We start from the raw sequence: 16,456 nt of genomic DNA, 5'->3' as shown, positions 1-16,456 counted from the left end.
CACGCAATCCTCCCCTTCTTTGAGCAAGGTTTCTGTTATTACCACGAGATCATAGAACCATTTGGCGACTTGAGCCTGCAGCTCACCAACCTGGTTTGCCACGTTACGTGCATTTAGGCATATGCACTCCAAACTCATCTTAGACTGCTTTGGATTTGCCCCTGTCTGATCCCTCCTATTTCTGAACTCTCTTTTACTCTAGTGTTTTTTGACCCTCCCAGTCCTCTGTGTACTTTGTTTCTCCTCTCTATTGTTTCCTTCTGGTGCTTATCCCGCTGCCAATTTAATTTAAACGCTCCCCCGCTGCACTAGTTAGCCTTCCCGCGAGGACATTGGTCCCAGCTCTATTGAGGTGCAACCCGTCCATTTTGAACAGATCCCTCCTGCCCCAGAACTGATCCCAATGCCCCAAGAATCTGAAGTCCTCCCTCTTGCACCATTTCTCCATCTGTTTGAATGTGGGCGCTCAGGCTCGTAATTGAATTAGGGATTTATGTATTTCGGACGGGAAGACATCGGGCTTTGCCCGAACACCTCAGGTGGAGTAATGTAACCATAGACAAGGGCTTGAAATAACCTCCGTTTCACTGACATTAAGAATCCTTAAAGGTTTCAGATGATGACAAAACTGACACCTTTCTGTTTGAAGAGCGCTACCCGAGGTATCGGGACCTGGACAATATTGGAATAGATTGTGACAAGTATGAAGCAGAAGCTCGACTGAAATCCACATCCCCAGGATTCTGTGGGCTGCGGTGGGGATTCCAGTTTTTGCTCCGTTCATTACATTTAATTATTATACATTCCAGAGAGTTTCACTTTGATGTTTCCTGTGGTATTATAATAGCTCACGCCTTGGACAATAGCAACATTAGGAACAGGAGTAGGCCATTCAACCCGTCGGGCCTGTTGTAACATTCAGTTAGATCATGGCTGATCTGCGCCTTAAATCCATTTTCCCACCTTTGCTCCCTATCCCTTGATACCCCTAACTAACAGAAATCTATCTATCTCAGTGTTGATAACTGCAATTGACCCCCAGTCTCCACAACTTTTGGGAGAAAGAGTTCCAAATTTCCACTGACCTTCGTGCAAAAAAATGCTTCTTGATTTCGCTCCTGAATGGCCTCGAATTAATTTTAAGTTTATGTCCCCTTGTTCTTGATTTCCCCACCAAAGGAAATAATTTCTCCGCATTTACCCGATTGAATCGTTTTTCATTTTAAACACCTCGATCAGACCATCACTCGATTTCCTATACTCAAGTGATTACAAGCTATGTTTATGCAAAAAGCTCTCAAAACTAACCGTCTCAGCTCCGGTATCATTCTGGTGAATCTGCACTGCACCCGTTCCAAGGCCAAAATATCCTTTCTGAAGCGTTGTGCTGAACACAGTCCGCTGAATGGGCTGTGAACAAGGCTCAAAATAATTGAACCATCACTGCATCACATTTGTATTCCAGCCCCCTTGAGATAAAGGCCAACATATCACAAGACTTTTTAATTGCTTTCTGTACCTGCCTTTCAAAGATTTATGTGCTTGGACTCCCAAATCTCTGTGCTCCTCTACAATCCCTAGCTTCTAACCATTCAGAAAATCCGCCGATTTATGTGTCCAAAGTTGATGACCTCACACTTGCCCACTTTGAACTCTATTTACCATAGTTTTGTCCATTCTCTTAATCTGTCTATGCGCCTTTGCAACTTCCTGCTCCCTTTTTCACTTACTGTCCGTCCTAACTTAGTCACATCTGCAAACTTGGATATCCAACCCTGTATTCGTTCATCGCAGTCATTATAAATATGGTGGAGAGTTGAAGCCCCAGAACAGAACTCTGGGGAACATCACTGTCACATCCCGCCAATCAGAATACCTAAACTTTATCCCCACTCTCTGCCTCCGACATCCCAACTAATATTGAACCCAAGTCTAATGGCTCGCTCCAATTCCGTGCCCTCTCATTTTGGCAAAAATAATTCTTTCCCATTTTTTAAATTTCCCGCGAGTTGAATATTAACAACCTCGCAAAATATTCCCTGCAGAAATTAAACACACATTACAGGGCATGTGTTGAGTGCACAGCAAGAAACCCGCGATTTTTAACAGTGAGAATACACATATTAACACTGAGCGCCAGATCTGAATCGAACCCATTACCCCGAGGTTCCGGGACCCCCACCACACTCACACACTCTCACAAATACACTGTGTTCATATTTAATACCAAATGAAAATCAGAAAATAGTAATCACGCCCAGTGGAATTAGAGAATGTTCGTATTGTACAGAACAGGAAGAGACCATTCGGCCCCTCGGGTCCCGCACTAAATTATGTTCGCTCTCTCTGCTCTGTGTTGCTCTCAGTATAGATTTTCAGTTCACCAATTTGTCTTTTCCTCTCTCTCTATTTTACGGACTGAGTGTGGAAGCGGTTCGGTTTGGCGGCTAATCATTTCGATCAATTATTTGAACATAGTTTATTTTGATTGTAAATTTCTCGGAGACCGAGCGGAAGTTCAGCTGTCAGTTTTCTGAAAGATTTATTTCGATTTCGGAAGCCGAAGGTCCAACTTGGTAAAAGAACAGATAATCAATTAAATGACCAACATCCACAAAGTGAAAGCAAGAGACAGAAAGAAGTAAAGGCTTTAATGAACACGGTTCCGGGTTTTAGATCATTTGTGATCGTGGTCTAATAAAGAAGGCATCTGATTTCGCTCTTTATCGTGATGTCATCACAAGATTGCAGGTTCCAGTCCTGCTGTGGTCGGTTTGTACACTGGTTGATAACGTGTTCTATATGGGCCGGAACTGTTTTACATCCGACCATTTCTAACTGTCCCAGAAAAGACTTGAGGTAAATACATACATTCCTTGTCTTCCTGACTGTGCGATTTCAACATTGTCGGCCTGGGTGCACGGGCAGGACATTTTGTACCGGTCACTTAATTCACACTGTTTGGATTCAGAAAGAAGGAAATAAAACGGCTTTTGGAAGCTACCGGTGCATCGAGGTGGCCGAAATCTTGAGGTGATGCTGATCTACTGCGCTCTGACCTATGATATAACTCGTTCCACGGACATTCCCAACAATTAATTCTCCTTCTGGATTAATTCGAATATGATGATGAGGAGGATTATTATCGTTATTTTCATTATATTCGTTACTGTTTATCATTTTCCCCATTTCCTTGCACAATGTATTTAATTTGTGAGGATCTATTTTGCGTTGTTATTTGCCAATGCTGCATTTCTGCCTGTCCCTTTGTCTGCACGTGCTGTATTCTCAACAGCACATTTCAAATACAAGGGACTTAGAATGTCGAATGAAATCTCTTTCTCTAACATTGGGGAGTTGCTGTTTAGTATTAGAGCTGAGCGCAACAATTGTAAGGATCTGCTGCCCCTCAATTTCTCTGCCCGTCCAGTAAACCGGGTACATTGAGGAGGCGGTTTGTAGATCGAGACCAGCTTTTGTCACGGGCACTGATTTTCCATGAAATCTAGAATTCTCTCCCCGAAAAGGCTGTGGTCACTCCATGAAATGAAAATATCAGTACTGAGATCGAGAGATTTTTGTTGGTTCAGGTTATCAGAGGGTGTCGAGAACAGACGGGTCAATGGAGCTGAGGTACAGATCAGCGAGGAACTAGTTGAATGATGGAACAGGCTCGAGCAGATGAATCGCTTCCATTTGTTCCTAAGTAGAGATCAGCCAAGATCTAATTGAAAGGCTGAACGGACTCGATGGGCTGAATGGCCTCCTCCTGTGCTGCACCGAATATGATCCTGTGATATCCCCGCGCTCCGGGCTCCTGCCCTCGGAGTGTTTGATGGGAAAGTTTAGAGGCAGCTTTGCTCTGTAACTAACCCGTGCTGTACCTGCCCTGTGACTGTTCCATGGGGCAGTGTAGGGGGAGATTTAGTCTGTAACTAACCCGTGCTGTACCTGCCCTGTGACTGTTCCATGGGGCAGTGTAGAGGGAGATTTAGTCTGTAATCTAACCCGTGCTGTACCTGCCCTGTGACTGTTCCATGGGGCAGTGTAGAGGGAGATTTATTCTGTAATCTAACCCGTGCTGTACCTGCCCTGTGACTGTTCCATGGGTCAGTGTAGAGGGAGATTTAGTCTGTAATCTAACCCGTGCTGTAACTGCCCTGTGACTGTTCCATGGGGCAGTGTGGAGGGAGATTTAGTCTGTAATCTAACCCGTGCTGTACCTGCCCTGTGACTGTTCCATGGGGCAGTGTAGAGGGAGATTTAGTCTGTAATCTAACTCGTGCTGTCCCTGCCCTTGGAGTGTTTGATGGGACAGTTTAGAGGCAGCATTACTTTGTATTTAATCCGTACTGTACATGCCCTGTGAATGTTTGATGGGGCAGTGAAGAGGGAGATTTACTCTGTAATCAAACTGGTGCTGTACCTACCCTGGGTGTGTTTGAAGGGACATTGTTGAGGGAGCTTTACTCTCCATCTAACCCCAGCTTCCCAGTTCTCACAATATACATCAAACCCAACTAAGTCCTTCTCTCCATGCCTCTCAAACCCACCTTTCAAGCTTCTCACAATATCCCTCAACCCCCATCTCTCAGTCTGCTGTCGAAGCTCTGTAGCTTTTTTTCGATGTTTGGCTGATAAAAACGTGCCGTGTAAAACCCCATGGAAAATCTATGGGAAGTGAAAATCAACCGAAAGTCTTGACTGGTCGGTTCAGCACTCAGCAAAATTAATATTGCTGTTTTTAGCTCTGTGACGCAATGGATAGCGCATTGATACATCATTGTGAGTAAATGAAGCGGTTTTAAAGGTTGTGGGTTCGATTCCCACTGGCGTTGTATTTTAGATAACGGATACATAGTAATGATACTGAAGGGTGGGACCTTGTAATAAAAACCCAAGCTGTTCACTGATGTCCATCATGGAAGATAAACAGCCACCCAGACGCTTCCTGTTTTAAGAACATGAGAAATAGGAGCAGGAGTCGGTCAGACGGCCCCTCGAGCCTGCTCCGTCATTCAATCAGATCATGGCTGATCTTCTCCCTCAACTCCACTTTCCCGCCCAATCCCCATATCCCTTGATTCTCCTAGAGTCCAAAAATCTTTCTATCTCAGCCTTGAATCTATTCAATGAATCAGCATCCACAGCCATCTGGGGTAAAGAATTCCAAATTTCACAACCGTCTGCGTGAACAAATTCCTCCTCATCACAGTCTTGAATGACCGACCACTTGTCCTGCGACTATACCCCTGGTTCTATTCCATCTAACTAGGGGAAACAATCTCTCAGCACCTAACCTGTCAAACCCCCTCATAATCTTTTATGTTTCAATGAGATCACCTCTCATTTTTCTAAACTTCAGAGAGTATAGGCCCATTCTACTTAACCTCTCTTTATAGGACAACCCTCTCATCCCAGGAATTAATCTAGTCAACCTGCGTTGCACTGTCTCCAAGGCAAGTATATCCTTCCTTAGATAAGGAGAGCAAAACTGTTCGCAGTACTGCAGGAGAGGTCTCACCAAAGCCCTCACAACTGCAATAACACTTCCTTACTCTTGTCCTCCAACCCCCTTGCAATAAAGGCCAACATGCCATTTGCTTTCCTAATTGCTTGCTGTGCCCACGTAATAATTTTTTTGACCTAGGTCACCCAAGTCTCTCTGAAGACCAACGTTTAATAGATTCTCAACATTGAAACAATATTCTGTTCTTCTATTCTGACTGCCAAAGTGAATAACTTCACATTTCTCCACGTTATACTCTATCTGCCACCTTCTTGCCCACTCAGTAAATCTTTTTATATCCCTTTGCAGATTCTTTGTCTCCTCCTCCAAACTTGCTTTGCCGCCGAGCTTTGTATCGTCAGCAAAGGTGGATGCAGTACACTCGTTCCCTTTATCTAATTCATTAATATAGATTGTAAATAACTTAGGCCCAAGCACCGATCCTTGCGACACCTCACTAATTACAGACTGCCAACCTGAGAATGACCCGTTATCCTTGCTCTCTGCTTTCTCTCCGTTAACCAATCTTCAACCATGCTAATATATATTACCACCAACCCCATGCGTCCTTACCAAATGGAACAACCTTTTATGTTGGAACTTATCGAATGCCTTTTGAAAATCCATGTAAACTACAGCCACTGGTTCCCCTTGATCTACCCTGCTGGCTACATCCTCAAACAACTCCAATAAATTTGTCAAACAAGGGGCTCCAGTCCCACTCGACTTTCTTGATACTTAATTCCCTCTGATCTGGATTGCCGAATCGCTCTCAAGGAGGAGGCTGATCTCCAGCTCAGGGGATTCATAGAGAAGAAATGAAAACATGGCCAGATCAAAGTGAATCTGCTGGCCTCCCATTCCAATCTCTGCACTCAGTCCCCATTCAGTCTCACTGCCCGTCTGGACATTATAATCTCCAGGCAGTAAAGATCACCTCACCGTATTGAAACACCTCTTGATGAAACTCTTTGAACGGGATCCAGTGTCCGTGGAAGCCTCACTCACACTGAAATCCCCCAGGATGATGTGACACTTCAGCCAGTTCCTTTGTCTGAACACAGAGACGGATGGAGTGCGGGCGGGGTCGCAACAAGTGAGGAAACCACGTTCGATACAGACAGAGGAGGAGAGAAACGGGATAAATTAGAAAATGATAAGTCGGTGTAATTAAACTGAGTTTTAAGTCCTGAGAAGTATCGGCGGAAGGGAAGAGTCATGGAACGAGGAAAAGCTATATAAACTAAACGGTACAATTCTAATAGGGGTGCAGGAACAGGGAGATCTGCGGGTCTATGTACACAAATCATTGAAGATGGTAGGGCAGGTTGAGAAAGCGGTTAAGAAAGCATACGGGAACCTGGGCTTCATGAATAGATGCATAGAGTTCAAAAGCAAGGAGGTTATGATGAACCTTTATAAAGCAGTGGTTGAGCCACAACTAGAGTATTGTTTCTAGTTCTGGGCACCGCACATTCGGAAGGATGTGAAGGCCTTACAGAGGTTGCAGAAGAGATTTACTGCAATGATTCCAGGGATGAGGGACTTCAGTTCCGTGCATAGACTGGAGAAGCTGGGGTTGTTCACCATTGAGCCAAAATTTTGGAGGAGATTTGATCGAGGTATTCAACGTCATGAAGGGTATGGACAGAGTAGATAGAGATAAACTGTTCCCATTGACGGAGGGGTCAAGTACCAGAGTGCATAGATTTAAGGTCATGGGCAAATGAACCAAAGGCGACATGAGAAAAAAGTTTTTGACACAGCGATGGTTGTGATCTGGAATGCAGTGCCTGTGGGGGTGGTGGAGGCAGATTCACTCGTGGCTTTCAAAAGCGAATTGGATCAGTACTTGAAGGGAGAAAAATTGCAGAGCTTCGAGTAGAGAGCGGGGAAATGGGATTAGCTGGATTGCTCTTGCAAAGAGCCGGCACGGACTCGACGGGCCGAATGTACTCTTTCTGTGCTGGAACCATTCTATGACTCCATAATTCTAAGAGTGTTGTAGATAAGAACATACTGGAGAGCGCTGGCTCCGAATCTGCGGTTAATTCACTCCCTGCAGTTTGAAACACTCCGTTTTTCTTATATTGAGAAGAATCTTGTTGCTGGAACTGAAAAACCAATTTGAAATTTCACTTCCTGTCCGGTCACGAGAATCAGGGGATGAAACTTTTGAAATTGTCGAATGTTTTCCTGTTGAAGTGAAGTGAACCGTGTAAATCCGGTTAAACCGGCGCGTCTGAATCCCCTTAGATTTAGAATCCAGCTCTTCAATCCCTTCGCTAAAACAGCTCTGGTTTAAGAATTAAAGTCGTTGACCAGAAGCGGTCCCGCGGTGTTGGTCTGTGTTTAATCTCCACCATGAATGTTTAGCTCTCCCCGAGAATCAGTTTGTCCAACGTCCTCAGACAAAGATTCGTTCCCTCCTGTCGACTTGATTGGGGAAAATACAGAATATCAGCGAACAGCTGAATTTTTATTCCGCAATTGATTGATATTATTTAATCGAAATATAAAGGAGCAGGGGGCACTTTAACCTCACGGAGATGATTCGTTGCAATTGTAAACCCGTGGATGGGAATCTCTGGAACTAATTTAACTCGGCAGTCAACACAGAGAGGCTGGGAAGCAAAAACCAAGGCCTTCTGGAGGCTGCCAATGAGGAGAAGGAAAGATTGTTCTTGCTGCTCTCTGAAGCACAACGGGTGGAAAATGGGAGCAAAGAAGCTAACAACCTGAGCTTAAAGCACCGCTGGGATTTGAACCCGGGATCTCCTGTTTACAAGACAGGTGGTTTAACCACTGAGCCACGGCGCTCACATTCGTGCCAACCTTTCCCAACGTTATGGTATTGATACCTTTGTCAAGCGACTTTGTTGAGTCTTCCCCTTCAGTGCGTCTGCGTAATAACCTCAATCTTTTGTTCAACGGTCTCAGCCTGAGAAACCATGGATATCAGTCATGACCTTCTCTTCCTTATCCCCTGTCAGTACATCTTATATCTAGTCCTATTCATCCTGATTTATTCCCACACTCTCTCCACACTATCTGGTCTTACCCTATTGCATTTCTGATCTCTTCCCACGAAATGTTGATGAGTACTGTGTGTGATACACCCGGCCCTGACCTCCTCCTGTGGGTGACCTCCGACAACTGCTGCACAATAGTTTAACGTGTGTTTGTTTTACATTATGAAATGTGTGTTAGCGCTAGTCTACCCGGTGTACTCTATTCTCACACAAACGGCAATTTTGCTTCAGATCATTTCAATTTTAGAAAGTCTTACTGGATAAGACAAGTTGGACATTCAAAATTTGGTGAAAAGACGTTGAGATTGTTTACTTGAAATAATTAGTGTACAACTCGATGATGCTGTACATCGGAATAGAAAGCGAGATTGAATGAACAGGAACCGTCTGAAAGGATGGCTGATCGGCTGTGGGTGGCAGCGAAGTTTTACATTGCTGCATGGTCAATTGCCAGCGTTTCGGTGAACTTCGGGTCTTATTTTCACTTTGAGGTTTTCAATGATTGATAAATGAGAAGTCCGGAGATCGAATCCCAGTTAAGTCCCACTACGCTTCCATTTTAAGTGAAAAATCACCAATTGGCGTCTCAGATTTTTTCATAGCTGCAGACGGCAGGAACGTCTTTTTCCAAGAAAGATGGCAGTGATGGATAGAAGGAAGGAAGATGGGAGGGAGCAGAAATAAACTCGACTGAAAAGGAACAAAAGACTGAGCCTGAGAGTAGATGGCAGGAGAGAAGCTGAGAGGCTGAAGTCTGTGACTTTTCTCAGTCACTTCTTGCTGCCTCATAATTTATTTACCTTCATTGTCCAATCGTAATTGGCTGCGGCACGATTAATGGTGTAAATACAGCGAATTGGCGATCGCCGTTGACGGCAACAGTGGGCTGAGCGACGAAAACAACTTTTATCGTTTAATCGAGCCTTTCGGAGGAGCGGCGGAAATGTTCCAGAAATTATGGGCAAATCACAAATTCCCGTATCTCACTTTCTGCAACATTTACCTATCGATAATGGCGCACGCTGTGAATTCATCATTGTGGCTCGAGGTCCCAGCAATTGCAGGATTAGAATGATAATGAAATAATTCTGGTCCGATAACAGTGAGACCTTGTTCCGCTCCGGGTTCCAACAGCCTTTCTCTGTCCCTGCTCTGTCCACTTATCCCAGTTATCCACAAAGAAAATGAGACCGGTCCACTATTGTAAAAAACTGGTGAAAGAGAAAATCTGTCTTCTTCACCCGGAGAGAACAAGCGTCGAAGAGGGAACCAAAGCAAATGGCGGCAGAGCACAGGCCTGGAGATCTCAGTGAATCAGCCGTCGGTGATTTTAACCTCCCGATCAGGTCAATAAACACCAGACAATTGTTTCTATCTCTCTGCCTGGTGCTGAATCCAGATATAAAAGATAGTTCCTGAGGCAATTGCTGAAAGCAGAGGGAAAACAATCAGGGAGAAAACAGTGTCGGCGAACGAGACCAGACCGGGATCCTGAGCCACACGGGCTGGATCCAATCACTGAGCAGCTCATCGCTTCAACCACCTTCGCGCTTCCCCCTCGGATCAGTTTCACCAAAACCGCTTCCTGTTTCTTGGTCAAATTCAATCTGATCGAGCGGATCAAACATAAAAATCGAACTCATATTTCTCCAGTGGCGCCGTCGGCAAGATCTGGTTCCAGATCCTATTCCTGATTCTTCGAACACTAATCCCTGACTCGCCAGCACGGGGTGCAAAGACAATTCTGATTGAACAGCAAAAACTGACGGTTTTCAATAAAGACCCGAGGACGAGATTTACTGCAGCGCTAACTGAAACCTGTGGGGAAAGACCGTGGGATTTCAAGGATTCCTCAAAATATTAAGGTACCTGATTTCAGTGAACACTCGGGAATGTGCTCCCAATATTTCTGAGTGACTTGGATGAAGGAATAGAGAGTTGTATATCCAAGTTTGCAAATGACAGTAAGATCGGAGGCACAGTTACCTGTGTGGGTGGGATCAGGAAGTTACAAAGGGACAGAGACAGATTAAGTGACTCGCAAAACTGTGTTAAATGGAGTTTAATGTGGGGAAGTGTGAGGTAATTCACTTTGGATCCAATCAATCGGAAAATGTTCTCAATGTCGAGAGATTAGGAACAGTGGAGGAGCAAAGGGATTTGTGTGTCCATGTACACAAATCACTAAAAACTATTTGACAATAAAAAAAGGTAATCAAAAAGGTTAAAGGGATGTTGACCTTTATCTTAAGGGGACTGGAATATAAAGAGGAGGAAGTTATGCTTCAGTTGCATGGAGCCTTGGTCAGACGATAAAACGATTCGGAAGAGTAGATACAGAGAAGTTATTTCCTCCGGTGATGGGGATGGGGCGGGACATAAAATCAGAGCTCGGATTTTCACGGTGAAATCAGGAAGCACTTTATTACGTTGCACATACAGACGGCAATGTCGTTTCTTACCTCATACATTCTGCAAAGTCTTACTTGATAATGAATGTCACGCATTGAAAACGATTTTGGCAAAGAAGGCCTGATCGCGTCGTCTTGAAATAGATAGTGTTCAACATGGACTTGGATGGACAGGGCAGAATTTCAAAGTGTGCAGATGACACGAAACTCGGCAATGTGATAAACAATTTAAAGGATAGTAAAGACTTCAGGACGACATAGGCAGAGTGATGAAATGGCCAGACACATGGCAGATCGAATTTAACGCAAAGAAGTGTGAAGTGATAAGTTTTGGCCTGAAGAATGAGGAGAGACAATATAAATCGAATGGTACAATTTTAAATCGGGTGCAGGAACATCGAGATATGGAGATCTATGTAAATAAATCTTTGAATGTGGCAGGACAAGTTGAGAAGGCTGTTAAATCAGCATATGGGATCATTGGCTTAGAGCCATAGAGTACAAAAGAAAGGAAGTTATGCTAAACCTTTATAAAACACTGGTTAGGCCTCAGCTGAAATATTGTATTCAATTATTGGCCCCACACTCTCGGAAGGATATCAAGGCTTTAGAGAGGGTGCAGCAGATAATTACAAGAATGCTGATTTAAACCCAGTCTCCTGATCCAAACAGTGAATGGTCTTTTGGAGACACCGAGGGAGAACAGGAACAGAGAAGGAAACAAACTGCGGACTGGATTCCAATTGCGCTCGGGAGGTTATTGTTAACTAAAGACACCGTGGAATGGGTTAAACAGAAGAATTGTTGGGGATTTAAATGTTCGGGATTTAAACCCAGACTTTCTCCCATGTTCCCAAATAGCGATCGAATAATCGGGAGATGGTGAAATGCAGGAGATTTAGGAGGGACCGAAGTCCTTCAATCTCTGCAGCAGTTACTGGGAACCGAGCCATGGGTGGGATTCTAGTTCAAAACGGGAGACTCTTAACAATGAGAGAGATCGTGGACTCAAATCTGGACCCGACCTCCCACCAAATTTAATTTTTCGTCATGAAGAGCGGGCGGAGGAATTAAATTTAACAGAAAAAATGTACAGACTTGGTGCAAATCTAATAACTGGACAGGTTCAAGATTGTTAAAAAGTTTTGAAATTCGATTTCATCCTGATGGATAAAGTTAACCCTTTATGTTCCAGCTCCCTTTTCATTTGCTTTTCCCGTTAATCTTTCATTCGCTGTAAACCCCAGAGGCAGCAAGGAAGGACAGAAAGGTTGATCTCCGATCCGTCCTCTCCACTCGACCATTATCTCATTACAGCAGGTGTAAAATTCCAATTGTCCCTCTCCATTTAAACAAAATATAAACAATCCATGGACATAGACTTAAAACACCGGTTTCGAATTGATGGTAATATCATTCAAGACCATTTTAATTGTACAAAACTTACGTAGGGCCGCAACAAAATTTCAATACAATAACGACACGGATGGGATTCCGACCCACACGGACAGAGCAGAATGGATTATTCGACCATTTCTGAATCCAAACAATAGAAACAAAGTCACTTTTACACTATGTCCTGCCCGAGCACCCAGACCGACAATGTTGAATGTGTCGGGCCAACTTCTGTCAGCAAAGGAATTTATGGATTCCGTTCAATGAGGTCAGTCACTGTTCGAAACGGCCCGGTGTCAAACAGTAACGGCGCACGTTGGAAGGAATGTAAAAATGACCGCGGCAGGACTCGAACCTGCAATCTTCTGATAAGATCGACGATTAATACCGAAGTCAGACGCCTTATCCATTAGGCTACGCGGCCTCTACTGCAAAGTTTCAGCAAAAGATCTTAAACCAGGGGCAGGGGTGGTTAAGACTCTGCTTGGATCTTTCACTGACTTTCACTTTGTTGATGTTGTTCATTTATTGTTTTCTTTCTTGGAGCAAGTTGGCTCTACTGTTTCCGACTAATCAGGAAACTGAGAACTGAACTCCCGCTGGGTCTCCGAGAAACCTACAATCAGAATAAACAATGTTCAAATCTTTGATCAAAGTGTTTAGCCTCCAAATCGAATCTCTTTCGCACTCAGCCTGCAAAACAGAGAGAGGGGAAATAAAATAACAAGACAAATCGGTTAACTAAAAATGTACACGGAGAACAACACCGAGCGGAGAATGTGAACAGAATTTAATATCCAAGCCCGACGGGCCGAGTGGTCTCATCTCGTCCTGTAAAATACGAACAATCCCCAATTCTGCTGGGTGCGATTATTATATTCTGATTTTCTGTGTTTGGTAAATATAAACGCGGACGGGGTCCCGCACCACGGGGTAAACGGGTCAGATCCAGACCTGGCGCTCAGTGTTAATGTTAATATTGAGCACGGGATTCTATCCGTGTAATAATAAAATCGCGCGTTTCTTGCCATATATTCGACACATCCCCTTGCTGTGTGTTTAATCAGGGCAGGGAATGTTTTGCTGTTTTCGTGATAATCATTTTTCAGGGAATTAGTAAACTCGTCTCGAAACATGAGATTTCCAGTTTCTATTTCGTTGAATGGAGTTGAGGTGCAGATCAGCGATGAGCTGCTGTGACTCCGCCGCGCCGGTTTAACCGGAATTAGACGTTTCAGTGAAGTGAAGTGAACCGTCTCAATCCGGTTTATTTCTTTATTTATAACATTGTTTATTTTGAGTGACAGATTTTTCTAAAACTCTTTGAGAGTTCAGTTGTCAGTTTTCTGATCAGTTGGAATCTGAAGAAAAGAAAAATAAGGAAAGAAAAACATTACAAAGGTCAAAACTCGAACTGATACAAACACCTTGTCTCCGTCTTAAAAGGTGATTCGTTCTCCCCGGAGACCAGTTCAATATTTATCCCTTCAGCAACATCAATATAATGCATTGTTTGGTCATGAATCTGAGTTGGTACCAGGCCTGGAGAGGGCATGCGCCAAGGGTCTCTGTTGACGCTGAGAGACCATGGTGCAAGATTTGGATAGATGGAGGAACATCCAATAACCGCAGAGTGAGGGGTGATGGAGGGGGTGGGAAAGAGGCCCTCCAGACATACATCCAAAGGCAGCGGGAGGCAGCGGGAGCGGAAGTCGATGCCAGGCGCACAGGAGAATGGACTTGGATGCAGTGCGGGAAGAAGTTCAATGCTCTTACATGAGTCGTTAAGGCGAGTGAGGTGAGCTCTCAAGTGGCCTCGCCTACCAACTGCACCACGCACAACATCCCCCATCCCCCACATATCAACAAACCCTTTCCATCGGTACTCAACTCTTCTAACCAGAGGCTTCCTTTCACCCTTACACATGACCACTGTTGTGAGCCGCCCACCCACATCTCGCAGGTCATACACACTGGCAGCTATCCAAGCATGACAGGCAAATCACACAGACACACGTCCCGTTTTCTTGCAGGAGAAGGTGGCGCATATCAGCAAGTGGCAGTGGCATTTAGCCAGTCGAGCCTGTTCCGCCATTCAATTAGATCATGGTGAACCTGCGACTTAACTCCATATACCCGCCTTTGCCACATATCGCTTCATACCCTTCGTTCACAGTAATCTATTAATCTCAGATTTAACATTCACAAGTGAGCTTGCATCAACGACGGTCAGCAGAAGAGCGTTCAAAACGTCTGCCATCCATTGCGTGCAGAATCCGAGGTTCCGTGGACGCAACACACCTGGAGAAAAGAAAATGTCTCAAGATGTTTTGCAGATTGAAGCTGAATATGAATTGATCCCAATTCAGCGATGTCATGAATGCAGAATGAAAATGCTCCTGCACTGGTCGGTAATGGAACGCTCGCTTCCTGTGTGGCAGGCAAGAATTCGACCACCAAAACATCCATGGTCGAACTGCAGTTGGCTGCATTTGTCCAATTGGAAACATGGTGGAAAGAACATACAGTCTCACAGGCCGGAAATGAGAGTGTTTGATGAGACTGCTTGTCATACGTGGCTCCAGTGGCGCAATCCGTCAACGCGCGGTATTGAAATGATAGTATGAGGCTTGAGAAATGTCGAGGTTGTGAGTTTGAGCCTCAACTGGAGCAGTTTGAACTTTTGCTTCTGAATATTTCCACCCGAGTTCAAGGCACAGCTGGTCTGTTCCTTGAAGCATCTCCTTCTTCGTGTTTTCATGTGTGCACTTGGTGTCCTCTGGCCCGCCGTATTGCAAAGCAGATGTGAGTTTAGATGTTAATCGGCAGGAGAGGGGGCGATTGGCGACAGCGTGAAATGACAAAGGAGGCGGCACGAGATCTTTCAATCCAAAGAACCGAACACACAATTCTTCTCTTCGTGAAACAAACATTCTTCTGTTTGAAGTGTCGTGTCGGAATATGGGGATCGGGCGGGAAAATCGATTCGAGTTCGAAGATCAGCCATGATCTTATTGAATGGTGGAGCAAGTTCGAGGGGCCGTAAGGCCGACTCCTGCTCCTATTTCTTATGTTCTTATATAACAGCTGACCCGCTTTTCGTTGCTTGGCTGTTTGTTTTCCAATATCCCGCCCCGCCTATAGCTTGATCCAGTTTGTTGTTCCAACTTTCACATTCAACTTGTTTCACTTCCTGGTCATGTGATAAAAATAGCGGAGTGCAGAAGGTTCAGAGCCCGCAGGAAGACAAACGTTGGAAGGAATGAAAGCAGCGATGTTGCTTCGCCACCAATGACGAAATGCTCACTTTTTCCTTATTTTTCGTTGTTTTCTCTTGGAGCAAACCTTTGGGAAAGTGAAGCGAACTTCAGTGACTGTAATATCACCAGGGGTTCTGGCTCACAAGATGAAATTGGAGACATCGGCATCTGAGAGGCTGAAAGGGTTCACATTGTTCCCGAGATTCGGTAAGAGGCAGCACGGATTGATTTGTAGCGCTGAATGTCTCTGCATTCTACCGCACACGGAGATGATGCTGGAAGTGTCTGCAAGGAGTGGGTGGCGGTTAAAAGGTATCTAATTTATTGGAACAAAGAAATCAGATCAGCCCAACTAAACTCAGTGTTCACCATCCAATTGACAAGCTACAGATAACTGCACCAATCCAAACATTTCCAGATAATTATGGAAGAGACTTACTTGAAGCAGTTTAGACATTAAGCAATATCTGTACAAACAAGGGACGGGTGGTGTGAACGGGCAATCTGTGGTCTTTCTAACTGATCATCTACTGGCCAAATGTTTCTGGTAAAAATGTTGATCAGAGAAGAACAAAGCCCTTTTCTGAGAATGCTCACCAAAGGTCAACATATTGACAACACATGGCAGGCATCGTCTCTCCCGCAGTTGTTGTTCCGCTGGAAAGGCAGAACTTGCCAACTGTTGTAAAACTGACAACCTGAGTCGGGACTTAAATCCTCGATCCTCAGTTCACTCTTTCGCTTAAAATTCTGATGCTCTACCGACTGAACTATCCAGGGTCGCTATTCGTGAGTTTGCATCATACAGATTCATGGTCGGTCTCTGAATTTTCCATTGTGGACGTCGAA

General features: G+C 44.5%; 2 non-coding genes across 2 annotated transcripts; both read right to left on the bottom strand.

Moving 5' to 3' along the window:
• Positions 1-8,256: 8,256 nt before the first annotated feature.
• Positions 8,257-8,329, bottom strand: trnat-ugu (transfer RNA threonine (anticodon UGU)). Its single transcript has one exon. It is a non-coding gene; the product is annotated as a tRNA-Thr (tRNA).
• A 4,352-nt stretch (positions 8,330-12,681) lies between these two features.
• trnar-ucg (transfer RNA arginine (anticodon UCG)) lies at positions 12,682-12,771 on the bottom strand. The gene is given in 2 exon segments: positions 12,682-12,717; positions 12,735-12,771. It is a non-coding gene; the product is annotated as a tRNA-Arg (tRNA).
• Positions 12,772-16,456: the final 3,685 nt, after the last annotated feature.

Source organism: Heptranchias perlo, unplaced genomic scaffold (genome assembly GCF_035084215.1).
Source record: "Heptranchias perlo isolate sHepPer1 unplaced genomic scaffold, sHepPer1.hap1 HAP1_SCAFFOLD_122, whole genome shotgun sequence".
In the NCBI taxonomy this organism is placed as follows: domain Eukaryota; kingdom Metazoa; phylum Chordata; class Chondrichthyes; order Hexanchiformes; family Hexanchidae; genus Heptranchias; species Heptranchias perlo.
This window is presented reverse-complemented; position numbering and strand designations above follow the sequence as displayed.